Source organism: Mustela nivalis (genome assembly GCF_964662115.1).
Source record: "Mustela nivalis genome assembly, chromosome: 6".
NCBI classification, from domain to species: Eukaryota; Metazoa; Chordata; class Mammalia; order Carnivora; family Mustelidae; genus Mustela; species Mustela nivalis.
Window position 1 is genome coordinate 32,387,737 of NC_139025.1, and position 14,792 is coordinate 32,402,528.

Sequence of the window (14,792 nt, forward strand, 5' to 3'; positions counted from 1 at the left end):
TGCTGGTGGAAAGAGGCAATGGAATTATACTTGGGGGGGAAAAAAAGCTTTTCAAATAGAACACATTCACCAGAAGAAAAGCCAGAGCAACGGTGGGGGACACTGGAGGGCATGGAAGTATTCAGACCTAAATTAGCACTTTTGACCTTGTCCTGAAGGAGGTGGATGGGGGTGGGGGAGGAGGGGTTTAGCTCCATCATCCAGTTCAGCCCCCACGTGTTCGAGAGAAAATGGCTAGCATTTTCCTGACATCTTGCTGTTCCTAAAGTGGTTTTTTGGTTGGGTGGAGGAGCTTCCCTTGATCTCACCCTCACCCAGCGTGACTCCAGGCTCTGATTACAATACACAGCCACAGCAGCACGATTGAAAATGGCTGGCAAGGAGGCTCAGTGAGGAGAGAAGGGCTTGGTGCAGAGAAAAATCCAGGTCAGCCTAGCCTGGACCACCCTAGCCCCCAGAAAATCAACACAAGGTCCTTAAACTCAGACTAACGCCCCCCATCCCTGCACCATTCAGGAAGTCTGACCCCTCCTGGATTGCTGCATGCCTCCCTAACATTTCAGCCCCTGGAGATGTCAATAAATCCCCTGGAAGACTTTCAGAGAGGAGCACTAAACATGCTGGGTGACTGGAGGAAGAGATCAAAGGAACCAGAGGGTGGGAGCTGAGGTGGTGGGGCTTGAGGTATGCAGGGACTTAAGGACAGAAGCAGACCCTTTCGAGTTGTGAGCACTCCAGGACCAGAAGAGGATGGAACAAATTTTAAATATCTGCCCAGTTGCAGGGCTGGGAAGACTGGTTCAAATCACTGTGATCTTCTTAGCTGTCAGGTCCTGGTGAGATCTTTTTCCAAAATGAGCTGGGAGAAGCCACTTCAAGCTCAGACCCCTTGATCTTTATTCCTGTCTTAAACTTTGCTGCCCAAAGGAAATTCCTGCATTTTGTTCCCCAAGTAGCAGATTGGAACTCCCTGGGCAGGAGCTGCCAAGCTTCGCCTCCTGGGAAAGGCTGGTGGAGACTGCCTCATTCCAAGTCTGACTGTGGGGCAAGGGCTGGCATAAAGGCAAGCTTGTCCTTCCACTCAGGCCGTGTCCAAATCCTGCATCTCCCCCAGCTTGTGCTTCTGTAGAGGGACCTGTGAAGACGTCCCAGGTGTGGGCTCCTATTGAATGAGGGTATTCCTAGTGAAGCCAGTAGAGTCTAGGCAGCAGCTACATGAGACCTACTCACTCCTTTCTCCTCCCCTGACTTGGGGTCCAGGCAGCAACCATCCTTCCCCCTAAGACCAGCAAGCCTGCTTGAGATATACCTGAGGAGTGGGGTTTGAATCCCCTGCCTCCTTAACGGCTACACCGCTTTTACCTCTTCATTCCTCGTGTTAATGTGTGGAACGGAGAACTCAGGAAGAAGCAAGTCCTTGGATTCCACTTGGAGGGAAGAGGTTTGGCTGGGCTGATCCCGAAGTCGGTGCACCAGACAACAGGAGCAAGGGGGAGCCAGGAGGAGGGATGAGAGCCTGAAAAGAGGACCGAGGTGAGTGTGCCTCTGGGTCTCCTTCAGAAAGAAGTCAAATTTACAGGATAGACTGGAGTGGTTGGGGGTAGCAGGCCCTAGAGGCCTCTGTCTTCATTCAAGACGATCAGCTTGTTTTTGTCCAGCAAGATCATATAGATTTTGTTTGCAGTTGGGGTTGGCTCTTGTGATTGCTGATGTGTAGTAATAGATCAAAGACTCTGCCACAGCAGCCTTGGGTGGAGCCAGGAATAAGGACTTGGGAGTCAGAAAGGGGATCTCTGGGGGCACTGGACTGGCTCAGTTGGTAGAGCTTGTGACTTGTGGATTTGAGCCCCACATTGAGTATAGAGATTACTTAAAAATAAATTCTTATTTTTTTAAGATTTTATTTATTTATTTGACAGACAGAGATCACAAGTAGGCAGAGAAAGAGGGGGAAGCAGGCTCCCTGCTGAGCAGAGAGCCTGACGTGGGGCTCGATCCCAGGACTCTGGGATCATGACCTGAGCTGAAGGCAGAGGCTGTAACCTTCTGAGCCACCCAGGCACCCCTACTTAAAAATAAATTCTTAAAAAAAAAGGGGGGGGAAAGGGGATCTCTATCCAGGCCCTTGCTGGGGACACCTGACCCCAGGATAAGTGACAGCCTCTTCAATTCCTGGATGGTGCTTAAGCTCCAGGGTGCCCACCTTCAAGATCTGGAATGATGGGAAGCCTCTTAAGACGATCTCTAGGCACCAGAAGGCAAGAATCTGCCTATGCTTCTGCCTATCCCTGAGGGCTACCATTCAGCTGGGTCTATAGGAACAGCCTGTCCTGGAGCTGTGGAAGGCACTCCTGGCCCAGCTGTATACCACAGGCCTGCAGGCTGCGTCAAGGGGAGCTCCCAGTCCAGAAAGGGAGACATTTGAGCTCCACAGTTCTGCTCCTTTACTTGCTCCCTGCCCCCATGCCGAGTGCACTGTGGGCTCTTCCCCAGAGTGCGGCACATTCCCCTACCCAATCTTCCTTTCCTCTTTCCCGGCAGGTCCACCAGCCCCATAGCCAGCCAGCCTGAGAGCCCAGGTCGTTGCATAGGGGGTGGGGAGAAAGTGGGCACTTGGAGGGAAAATTTGAGCCCAGCTCAGATCTGTGCCACCTGCTGAGCCCCACAGTCATATCGACTTCCTTCCCTTTGGGCCCCAGTGTGACTTCAAGGCCTAGGAGAGGCTCAGCTGCCCAGTTTCCCAGGCTGCTTCTACTGTTCAGCCTGCCTCCCTCAGGGGCACACGGGCTCGCTTTGGAAGGGGCAGTGGGGTCAGAGGGTAAGACTGAGAAGCGGCTACTGCATTGGCCCTGCTTTCTCATGACCAGACCCTCTGCCCCCCGCCCCCACGTCTGGGCATTTCTGTCCAGCTGCTGCTTCCCCTCAGTCCCAGCAAAGAGGGAACTAACAAGCTTTATTCCATCTGTAAACTGTCTCCTGAGCCTTGTGTCCCTTCCTGGTGCCAAGAAACCTCCTTCCCTCATGCTCTGAATCAGAGCCCAGTCGCCTTAGAATAGCAGAAGTAGTGAGTCAGGGCGAGATGGGGGCCCAGGAGGGGTGGAAAGTGGAGGTCCAAGGTAGCCTGGGGAAGCAGAAAGTAAAACCAGGAAACTCTGTGACATGGGCCAGGTCACTTAATACTTCTGACCCTGAATTTCTTCACGCACAAAGTTGAGATGAGGCTTACCTTCAGTGCTATCGTGCGGATTTGTGCAAGCACACGCACGGCCCCCGACACAATGTCTAGCACGCAGCAGGCTTTGGATAAGGAGAGCTGCTCCTATTGTCATCATAATCATGTCTTCACTCAAGTCCAGTGAACTGCTGACCTTTGACCCCATGTCCACAATGCTGGTGTTAAGCACCGTGTTGAGGACAAGCAGAAGTAGGGAGTCCCGGTGACTTCAAAGATGTCACCTTCTCCTACCTATTCTCTCTTGGGATTTATGAGAACCCAATCCTAGAAATAAACCTCAGTGTTGGGAAATGCTGGGTTCTCTTTTTGTCCTAAATCCTTCCGAGTTAAGCCAGCCATAGAAGCATCTCCACAGAGGCAGTTTGAAAACAAGCCGCTGGTGAGGAGGGAGAAGTAGCAGCAGGCCAAGGAAGCAAGAGGCACACACAGTCACTGTGTCCCATCCCAGGCGCTTGCTGGGACAGTGCAGAGAGCTTTGGTCTGTCCAGGACTGTGGCTTTCCCTTTCAGAAAAGCCAATCAAGAGAAATCCAAACTCAGGAAACCAAAATGAGGACAAAGGGACTCATATTACATACAAATGGATTCCTTGCAAAAGGCTTTTGATGGTGCCCATCTGCTGTGTAAGAAGAGGCCCCCTTGGGTGTGGGTGTGTCAGGTAAGTTCTGAGTGAGTACTTAACCCAGGAACCACTCCTCTTTAGTACACTCTCCATGATCTGTCAACCCCCAACCTTGCCCGAATGGGTGACTGTCCCCACATGTAGGAACTTCCCCCATGGAAGAAATTTCTCAGGTTCTACTATCCATGAGGATTTTAATCTCTCTCTCTAGGAAGTCACTGACATCAGAGCTAAAAATTCCCAGTGGATCATTTGAATTCTCCCTTTTCCTCCCATTCCTTGGCACTCCTGAGTGCTGGCCAGGGTTCTCGGAGCCGGTTCCCTGCCAGCACCTTCTCCCCAGTTTGAAACGAGAAAATGGTCATTATAGGGTCAAAGATCTTTGTACCCCAAGAACAAAGCAAAGTGTTTAGAACAGTAGTCTTCCTTCAGAATTGTAATCCACAAGGGATAAAGAACAACCCTCCTTTATGAGACCAGTAGCTTTAGGGGATTAAGTTAAAAACTTAGCAAAGTGATACGACGTGAAAGAAAAAGATGAGAAATGAAGGTATATCTTTATTCTTCAGTAGGCACAGTGCGTCTCGGTACTGGTGTCCCGGGGCTTGACAAGGCTGGATGGTGAATGTATGTCTTGGCTATTATGGCTCTGCGGGAAACATGGATGAAAGCAATTCCATCTCCTCCTTGTGTCCCCAATCTTGTTCCCAACTGACACTACTGACAGTAAGTATGCACGGATTCCATGTCCAGCAGTCCATTCCTGGACGCATATTCTAGACATTCTTTTTTTTTTTTTTTAAGATTATTTATTTATTTATTTGACAGAGAGAGAGATCACAAGTAGGCAGAGAGGCAGGCAGAGAGAGAGGGGAGGAAGCAGGCTCCCCTCTAAGCAGAGAACCCAATACGGGGCTCTTTCCCAGGACCCTGAGATCATGACCTGAGCCGAAGACAGTGGCTTAACCCACTGAGCCACCCAGGCGCCCTATTCTAGACATTCTCACCAAGGTCCTGAAGGGGACCTGAACCACAATGTTCACTGTGGGTTTGTGGGGGGTGCCAGGGAAGTATTTGTCCCTGTGGGAGTAGGTATGCCAAATGTGGTAGCAGCCCAGTCCCCCAAGGGCCACACAGCCACAGGCAGTAATGGATCAAATATACTACTCACAGCAACATAGATGGATCCTAAAAGCACAAGGCTGAGTGGAACGTCAAACAGAATAAGAACTGTAACACCATACCATGTACACAGATTAAAAATGCATGCACAAAAGAGGAATGCACATTTATCATAAAAACATTAAATGAAAGATACACATGACATATAGGAGAACTGTCTCCTATTTATTGCATGAATAAACCAAGAGAAGAGAGGGCCACACAAAAATGTGTAGATTAATGTTCATAAAAGAATTATGCATAATACCCAGAAAGTGGAAACAACCCAGATGTCCATGAGCTGGTGAGTGGATGAATGTAGGTGGTCTATCCATGTAAGCGGTATTATTTGGCCATAAACAGAAATGAAGTAGGGACACATGCTACAACACAGATGCCCTTTGCAAACATCATGCTGGATGAAAGAAGCTGGTCACCGGAGCCCCCACATGTTGTATGGTTCCATTTATATGAAATTTCTAGAAGGGACAAATCTGGAGAAACAAACTACGTTAAGGTTACCTAGGGCTGTGGATGATGAAAATGTGTTAGACTGTAGTGACGGTACAGCTCAGTAAATACACTAAAAATCATGGTACACTTTAAATGGGTGAGTTTCACGGTATGTGAATTTTATCTCAATGACGATACTACCTTTTCATTTTTTTTTAAGATTTCATTTTTAAGTAATCTTTCCACCCACCATGGGGCCCGAACTTACAACCCTGAGACTGAGAGTTGCACACTCCACTAACTGAGCCGGCCAGGGACGCCTCAATAAAGATATTTAAAAAGAATAACAGGGTGCCTGGGTGGATCAGTCAGTGAAACTTCTGACTCCTGATTTCAGCTCAGGCCATGATCTCAGGGTTGTGAGATCAAGCCCCATGTTGGACTCCACACTCAGCTCGGAGTCTGCTTGGCAGTCTCTCTCTCTCTCTCTCTCTCTCTCTGCCCTTCTCCCAGCTTGACCACATGCTCTTTCCCTCTAAAATAAATAAATAAAATCTTAAAAAAAAAAAAAAAAGGAAAGAAAGAAAGAAAAAGAAAAACAAGAACAAGATGGAGAGTATGCTCATGTGGTTTCCCGTGGGTCCTTCCTCTTTGTGCTTCTGGTTTCGTACTGGAATTGGGTGAGCTTCACCTACCTTAACCCTGCCCATGGGCCACTGCCCTCAAATGGTGCACACTTGCCTCTGGCCTTCCGGCTTGGGCACTGGCCTGCAGCGCCCTGGAACGGACTCGGAGCTGATTCCAAAGCAGGACTGACTGGCTCCACACAGCTCCCTTCCTCCAGCCCCTGATGTGGCTCACAGCCAGACTGCAGCCGAGGGTTTTCTCACAATGGAAGTTAGAAAGGACATATTCAGGGCCTATGCGTTCTGTTAACCAACCATAAGTTTATCCTTAGTCGACAGTGTGACACTGAGAAGCCATGTTTTTCCTTCCTGGCTTTGCCAGCATTAGTGGTGAGACTTTTTCATTTTTTGAAAGTTGTTTTTTTTTTTTTTTTAATAAGTAATCTCTATACCCAATTATGGGACTTGAACCTACAACCCTGAGATCAAGACTCGTACACTTCACCGACTGAACCAGCCAGGTGCCCCAGTTGTGTGACTCTAAAGTGCTACTTTTGTAAGTCTCGGTTTGTCTCAAGTTTGTACATTCCGTTTGTGGCCAATCTGAGACCACATATTAGTGGTGTTGCCTAGAGTTGGCTGCTTTTGAATCAATAATGGAATAGAGGCCTTAATGGGTAATAAAACCCCATCACCCCATCACTAGGGAGCTTCAAGCCGAGGCTAGATGGCATTCTGGCTATAAAAGGAATGACCACACTGATCTCCAAGAGAGGACAGAAAGTTCTGTTACAGACATTGCATGAGAACAGTGTGGAGACGAGACAGCTAATTCCAGGGTGGGATGGTGGAGATGGGGCCCTGCACCAGGAACAGGTTCATCCTGTCTACTTTCTTGGATTTGCAGCTTCCTGAGAGAGGCTCTGTCTCCACTTTGCCTCCCCCTCCTCCCTGCCCAATTCCCAGGCCGAGGGGAACAAGCCAGAGCTGGTAATTGTGTTAGCTCAGTTTCCTCCCTAACCCTGCCCTCCTCATAATCTGATTTCCAAGGGACGAGGGAAAGCAGGGCCCAGGCTCAGGAAGAAATGTGTTCCCTCGTGTCCACTGGGCTTGCTAATTTGATAGGACTATTTGCTGAGCTTCCACAGAACCCCCATTAGGAACAAATTTCATCTGGTTTCCATAGCCCTCACCCTGAAGAGCTCCCTGGGTCTCAGCTCAGAAGGAAATTCAGCTTCCAATTCAATTTTTGCATGAGGAAACGAAGTCTCTGTTATAATAACAGCAACCAGAGATTGAGCACCTACTGTGAGTCCGCCCCAGCTTTGTATCTGATGTCTCCCTAGGTGGGCTGTCGTCCCCCCCACCCCGTGAGTTCACAGGTGCTGCAAGCTAGGTCCTTCAGCTGATGATTCCGTTTGTTATGGGATCCTCCCTCCAAATGAATGGATTTGCCCTTGTGTCTGGGGTCTTTGGCCAGCCCCAGTGGGATCCTCAGAGTAGCCGTGTTTATGGGCCAGGATGGCTGCTCACACGTGAAGCAGGCTCTCAGCCAGTCCCCTCTCCTTCCCAAGGCTTCCTGGTGTCTGAGAGGAGCCAACAGCCTCTCAGAACGCCTATCCGAGCTCACCTTCTCTGTGACAAACGCCGACGGCTTCGAGCTCCATTTTGAAGTTCAGCCTGCCAGGCGTCCTGGCCAGTGTGCACAATCATGGAAAGAAAGACACTGGCCGGTGTGCACAAGCACGGAAAGAAAGACACCGGCTACTGGAGAGAAGCACCTTTGCAAGCTGTTAGCCATGGGACCTTGGAGAAATTTCCTAAACTCTAAGCTAGGTCTTCCTCATCTGGGAAATGGCAAAAGTAGAGTAGAGCAGTTGTGAGAATTATGGGAAAAAGGAATGTGCAGCGTAGTCTCCAGTTTCACTGTGTGGGACGAGAACTATGAATCACCCCCGCTCAAGTGTGTTCCCAGAGCCTGAACCACCTGTATGCTCCGGCATCTGGCCCTCCACTTTGACTTCCTCCCCAGGAATCCCTGGGGACTCACAGGGTTAGGGGGAAGGGAGGGGGCTTGTCAGATTGCTCATAACATGGAAACTGGGGTCTCTTGCTTGTTTTTCGAGGGTCTCTGTCCCCAAGGAGACCATGACACAGACAGATGACAAATAAGGGAATAAATATATAAAGTCCCATGTTGTGACACAAGCTGTGTTCCAGTAGACATCAGGGAGGCTCGTGGGTCCCCAGCTAGGGTGCTGGTGTCCTTGCCACCCAGGGAAGTGACAAGTGACTTTCCTTGCCCCATGCTACCCAGACAATAGGTTCTTGCCCCCTAGGCTGTCAACCGGCTACTAGCATCAGTCTGGGTGCACAGAAGTACGGCAGGCATTTCCCCCAGCCCAAAGAAGCCCCTTCCCGCAGGCTGTTACTGAGGGGCACACCTGGGCTCAACCCCCAGCTTCTGCTCCCATCACCAGTGTGTGTGCAGATTCCGGGCAGCCTTGGGAGACACTAACTCCCCTCTCAGAGAGGTCCATGCCTGGCTGTCCCCAGCTTGTTTTCCTGCCTTTTTCAAATTTATTCAAATGTCACCTCTCCCTGACCACCTAATCTAAATCAGGCAGCCCCAAGCATGACCCCCATTCCACTCTCCTTCCTGTCCTGCCTGCCCATCTCCTTAGCCAAAACTAACGAGCGACCTTAGCAAGGTCATAGGATACAAAGTCAATATAAAAAACTTGTATTTCTAGGATTCATTTGAGTTAACTTTTGCATATGATGTGGGGTAATGGGTGAAGTTAGCGCTTTTCATATGGATATAAAGTTGTTCAAGCACCATTTGTTGAAAATGTTATTGTTTCTCCAGTAAATAACCTATGCTTTTGTAAGAACGTTGGCTGACTATAGATGTTTTGGTCTATTTCTGAGCTCTATAATATTCTGTTCATCTATATGTCTACCATTATATTAATACCACAGTCTTGATTATGTAGCTTTGCATGAAGTTATTTTTTAAAAGATTTTATTTAGGGGTGCCTGGGTGTCTCAGTGGGTTAAGCCACTGCCTTCGGCTCGGGTCATGGTCTCAGGGTCGTGGAATCGAGTCCTGCATCGGCCTCTCTGCTCAGCGGGGAGCCTGCTTCCCCCTCTGTCTCTGCCTGTCTCTGCCTACTTGTGATGTCTGTCAAATAAATAAGTAAACAAAAAATCTAAAAATATATATATATATATTTTTTAAAGATTTTATTTATTTATTTGACAGAGAGAGATCACAAGTAGGCAGAGAGGCAGGCAGAGAGAGAGAGAGGAGGAAACAGGCTCCCTGCTGAGCAGAGAGCCCAATGTGGGACTCGATCCCAGGACCCTGAGATCATGACCTGAGCCGAAGGCAGCGGCTTAACCCACTGAGCCACCCAGGCGCCCCTAAAAATATATATTTTAAAAAAAGATTTTATTTATTTGAGAGAGAGAAAGAAAGCGTAAGCACACAAGTGAAGGGAGTGGTAGAGGGAGAAGGAGAAGCAGACTCCCCACTGAGCAGGGAACCGGACCCTGAGATCATGACCTGAGCCAAAAGCAGACGCTTAAGCGACTGAGCCACCCAGGTGCCCCTGTAATAAGTCTTGAAATCAGATATCATAAGTCCTCTAAATTTCTTCTTTCATAACATTGTTTTGAATATTCTACATACTTTTAATTTCCACATACATTTTAGAGTCACCCTCTCAATTTCTCTGAACAAACAAAGCCAACTGGCATTTTTATTGGAATTGTTTTGAACCAATAGCTTAGTTTGAGAAGAATTGGTATCTTTTTTTTTTTTAAGATTTTATTTATTTGACAGAGAGAGATCACAAGTAGGCAGAGAGGCAGGCAGAGAGAGGGGGAAGCAGGCTCCCTGCTGAGCAGAGAGCCCGATGCGGAGCTTGATCCCAGGACCCTGAGATCATGACCTGAGCTGAGGGCAGAGGCTTTAACCCACTGAGCCACCCAGGCGCCCTGGGAATTGATATCTTAACAATATTGAGTCTATCAATCCATAAACATGGTGTATCTCTCCCTTTAACTGGGTGTTCATAAAATTTTCAAGGTAAGGGACACCTGGATGTCTCAGCCAAGACGGTTGAGCATCCGACTCTTGGTTTCAGCTCAGCTTGTGATCTCATGGGTCATGGGGTCACGCCCCTGGTTGAGCCACGCACCCTGGGCTCCACTCTCAGCAGGGTGTCTACTTAAAGATTCTCTCCCTCTGTCCCTCCCCCCACTCCGCTCTCTTTCTCTCTCTCTCTCTTAAATAGATAAATCTTCAAAAAATTTAAAAAGTAAAAATTTTCAGCTAACATAATACTTAATGCTGAAAGACTGAATGCTCTTCTCCAAAGATTGGGTAAAGGGTAAAGGGCAAAAATGTCTGATTGACCACTTCTTTTCCACATTGTACTGGAGACGCTGGGGCTCAGTCTCACAGCCATGAGATCATGACCGTGAGACCATGACCTGAGCCGAAACCAAAAGTCAGGCGCTTAACCGACTGAGCCACCCAGGCACCCCTAGCTAAAGTTTTTTGTTTTTGTTTTGTTTTAAAGATTTTATTTATTTGTCCAAGAGAGCGAGCACAAGCAGTGGGGAGAGGCAGGGAGGGGGAAAAGGAGGCTCCCCAGTGAGCAAGGAGAAAGGGGCTTGATTCCAGGATCCTGGGATCATGTCTGAGCTGAAGGCAGACACTTAACCTACTGAGCCATCTGGGCCTCCCAAAGTTTTTTTTTTAAAAGATGTTCTTTTCAAGGGACCTAGGTGGCCCAGTTGGTTAAGCATCTGACACTTATTCTCAGCTCAGGTCTTAATCTCAGGGTTGTGAGTTCAAGCCCTGTGTTGGGCTCCACACTGTGGCACCTACCCAAAGGAAGAAAAAAAAAAGATGTCCTTATCAAGTTAGGAAATTCCCTTCTATTACTTGCTTACTGAATGGCTTTTGAATTTTGTCAAAATTTTTATGACTCTAATCAGATGATCATGCAGGCTTTTAAAAAAATTGTTCTAGTATGGGGAATTACATTAATTTTTTAATGGTAAATAAACATTTTATTTGTGGGATAAACCTGATTTGGACATGCCTCATTTCCCTTTCTATCTACTGTTAGATTTAATTTGCTAAAATTTTGTTAAGGGTCTATGTACTTTAGAGATTCATTTCTTCTTAATCTTCTAATCAAATCTTTTGTTTGACTTGGATATCAGGATAGTGTTGGCCTTGATATATGAACTGGGAAGTGGCCCTTTTTCTTCCATTCTCTGAAGGAGTTTGTGTAGAATTGATCTTATTTCTTCCTTAAATGTTAGGTAGGCTTTGCTATTAAAGCCATCTGGACCTGGAGTTTCCTTTGTGGGAAGATTTTTTTTTTTTTAAATCAATTTACTTTAAAATAATTTTTATATTGTGATAAATTCCATGTAACATGAAATTCACCATTTTAACTATCATGAAGTATATAAATTGGTGGAATTTCCTACCTTCACAACATTGTGCAACCATTACCATTATCTAATTCTAGAACTTTTTTATTTTCCTAAAAAGAAACCTCATACCTCCCGATTTCCTCTTTCCCCCATTCTCTGTTTAACCACTTCTTCTTTTGGTTTATATGTACTAGCCTATTCTGGATTCTTTATAGAAATGAAATAATATAATACATGGCTTTTTGTGTCTGGTTTCTTTTACGTTGCATAATATTTTCAAGATCCATCCATGGATACCATGTATCAGTACTTCATTCATTTTTATTGCTGGATGATACTCCATTGCATGGATATACCACATTTTGTTTATCCATGTATCAGGATGGACTCGAGTTGTTTCCTGGTTTTGGCTATTACAAATAGTGCCTCTATGAACACTCATGTACAAGTTCATGGGAACATGTATTTTCAATTCTCTTGGGTAGGAGTGGAATTAGTAGTTCATATGTAACCCTGTTTAACTTCTTGAGGAACTGCCAGACTGTTTTTCAAAATGGCTGGGCCATTTTATACTCCTGATAGCAATATATGAGGTGTCCGAATTCTCCATGTCCTTGTCAACACTTATTATTTTCCATTTTCTTATTATAGTCATACTAGTGCATGTGAAGTTGTATCTCGTTGTGGTTTGGATTTGCATTTCCTTAATGATTAATGACTTAGCCATATTTATATCTTCTTTAGAGAAATGTCTGTTCAAATCCTTTGTCCATTTTTAAATTGGGTTGTTTGTCTTTTTTATTGTTGAGTTGTTTTTTATGTATTCTAGATATTAGACCTTTATCAGATACATGATTTGCAAATATCACATTCTGTGGGTTGTGATTTCACATTTTTGATAGTGTCCTTTGATGCATAATAATTTAATTTTTTCCCTTTGGTTGCTTGCGTTTTTAGTATCATAATTAAGAAACTACTGAATAGGGGTGCCTGGGTGGCTTAGTTGGTTGAGCCTCTGGCTCTTGATTTCAGCTGAGCTCATGATCTCAGGGGCATGGAATCAAGCCCTGTATCAGGCTTCTTGCTCTGCAGGGAGTCTGCTTGGGCTTCTCACTCTCCCTCTGCCCCTCCTCCTGCTTGCTCTTTCTCTCAAAATAAATAAATCTTAAAAAAAAAAAAAAACTTAACAAAAAAAAAGGGACGCCTGGGTGGCTCAGTTGGTTAAGCAGCTGCCTTCGGCTCAGGTCATGATCCCGGCGTCCTGGGATCGAGTCCCACATCCGGCTCCTTGCTCGGCAGGGAGCCTGCTTCTCCCTCTGCCTCTGCCTGCCATTCTGTCTGCCTGTGCTTGCTCCCCCTCTCTCTCTCTCTGATAAATAAATAAAATCTTAAAAAAAAAAAAAAAAAAAAAAAAGAAACTACAGGGACGCCTGGGTGGCTCAGTTGGTTAAGCAGCTGCCTTCGGCTCAGGTCATGATCCCGGCGTACTGGGATCGAGTCCCACATCCGGCTCCTTGCTCTGCAGGGAGCCTGCTTCTCCCTCTGACTCTGCCTTCCACTCTGCCTATGCTCGCTCTCGCTCTCTCTCTCTCTGACAAATAAATAAATAAAATCTTTAAAAAAAAAAAAAAAAGAAAGAAACTACAACATAATCTAAGATCACAAGCACATATCTAAGAGTTTTATCGTTTTACCTATTACATTTAAATCCTTGGTCTAGTTTAGTTAACTTTTTAATATAGGGTGACATAAGAATTCCATATCATTATTTTGAATGTGAATATCCAGTTATCTCTGCACCATTTGTTATAAAGAGTATTTCTCCCCCATTGAGTGGTTTTGACAACCTTATAGAAAATGAACTGATCATAGAAGTATAAGTTTATTTTTGGATGGTCAGCTCTATTCCATTGATAGACATGTTTATCCTTTGTCCATACCACATTGCTTTAATTATGATAGTTTTGTAGTGAGTTCTGGAATCACGAAATGTTTGTCTTCCAACTTTGTTCTTCCTTTTTCTTTTCTTTCTGGCTTTTTTTTTTTTTTTTTTTTAAGATTTATTTACTTGACAGAGAGAGACACAGTGAGAGAGGGAACACAAGCAGGGGAAGTGGGAGAGGGAGAAGCAGGTTTCCCGCCAAGCAGGGAGCCCCAATGGCAAGCCTCGATCCCAGGACCCTGGGATCATGACCTGAGCTGAATGCAGATGCTTAATGACTGAGCCACTCAGGCGCCCCTCTTTTTTTTTTCTTTTTAAGACTTATTCATTTGAGAGAGAGAGAGAGAGAGACAAGACAGAGGGTGGGGGGATGTGTAGAGGGGAAGCAGATTCCCCATTGAGCCACCCAGGCGGCCCCTGTTCTTCCTTTTCAAAATCATTTTGGTTATTTCAGTTCCTTGAATTTTAGGATCAGTTTGTTCATTTCTGCAAAAGGGGCCAATAGAATTTTGACAAGGGTTGTACTGAACCTGTAGATCAGTTTGAGGAGTATTGCTAGCTTAACAATATTGACTCTTTCAATCGATGAACATGGAGTAGATTTCAATTTTGTTTAGGTCTTGTTTAATTTTTTCAACATTGTTTTGTGTGTGTTTGTGTGTTTAAGATATTATTTATTTATTTGACAGAAAGAGACACAGCAAGAGAGGGAACACAAGCAAAGAAAATGGGAAAGGGAAGAAGCAGGCTTCCCGGAGCAGGGAGCCGTATGCAGGGCTGGATCCCAGGACCCTGAGATCATGAACTGACCTGAAGGCAGACACTTAATGACTGAGCCACTGGGCACCCCAGTTTTGTGGTTTTCAATATGTAAGTCTCATACTTCAGCAGGAATGATTGATTGATTGATTGATTGATAAGTTTTTTTAAAAGATTTTATTTATTTATTTGACAGAGAGAGAGCATAGCAGGAGGAGTGGCAGGCAGAGGGAGAAGCAGGCTCCCTGCCAAGCACGGAGCATGATCTGGGGCTTGATTCCAGGATCCTGGGTTCATGACCTGAGCCAAAGACAAATGCTTAACCAACTGACCACCCAGGCACCCCTCCTATAGAAATAATTTATGTCTCCTTTCTTTTTTCTGGATCAGGCTATCTAGATGTTTAAGAATTTTATTCATCTTTTCAAAGATCCAGCTTTTGATTTCATTAATTTTCTCTATTGTTTGCTTCATTAATCTGCTTTTTCATTTTCTATTTCATTAATCTCCACATTATCATTGTTTCCTGCTTTTG

General features: G+C 45.8%; 1 long non-coding RNA gene across 4 annotated transcripts in view; it reads left to right on the forward strand.

Annotated features, from left to right (window-relative positions):
• Window positions 1–238: 238 nt before the first annotated feature.
• LOC309866349 overlaps window positions 239–14,792 on the forward strand; it is a 38,875-nt gene continuing 24,321 nt past the window's right edge. The window contains exons 1-3 of one of the 4 annotated variants that reach the window (XR_014312587.1): window positions 239–1,533; window positions 3,745–3,892; window positions 4,426–4,582. This is a non-coding gene — a long non-coding RNA (uncharacterized lncRNA). Of the gene's footprint in view, window positions 1,534–3,744; window positions 4,583–7,670; window positions 8,988–14,187; window positions 14,369–14,792 lie in introns of those variants that run through there. The other 3 variants (XR_014312588.1, XR_014312589.1, XR_014312586.1) reach the window with 3 other exon arrangements.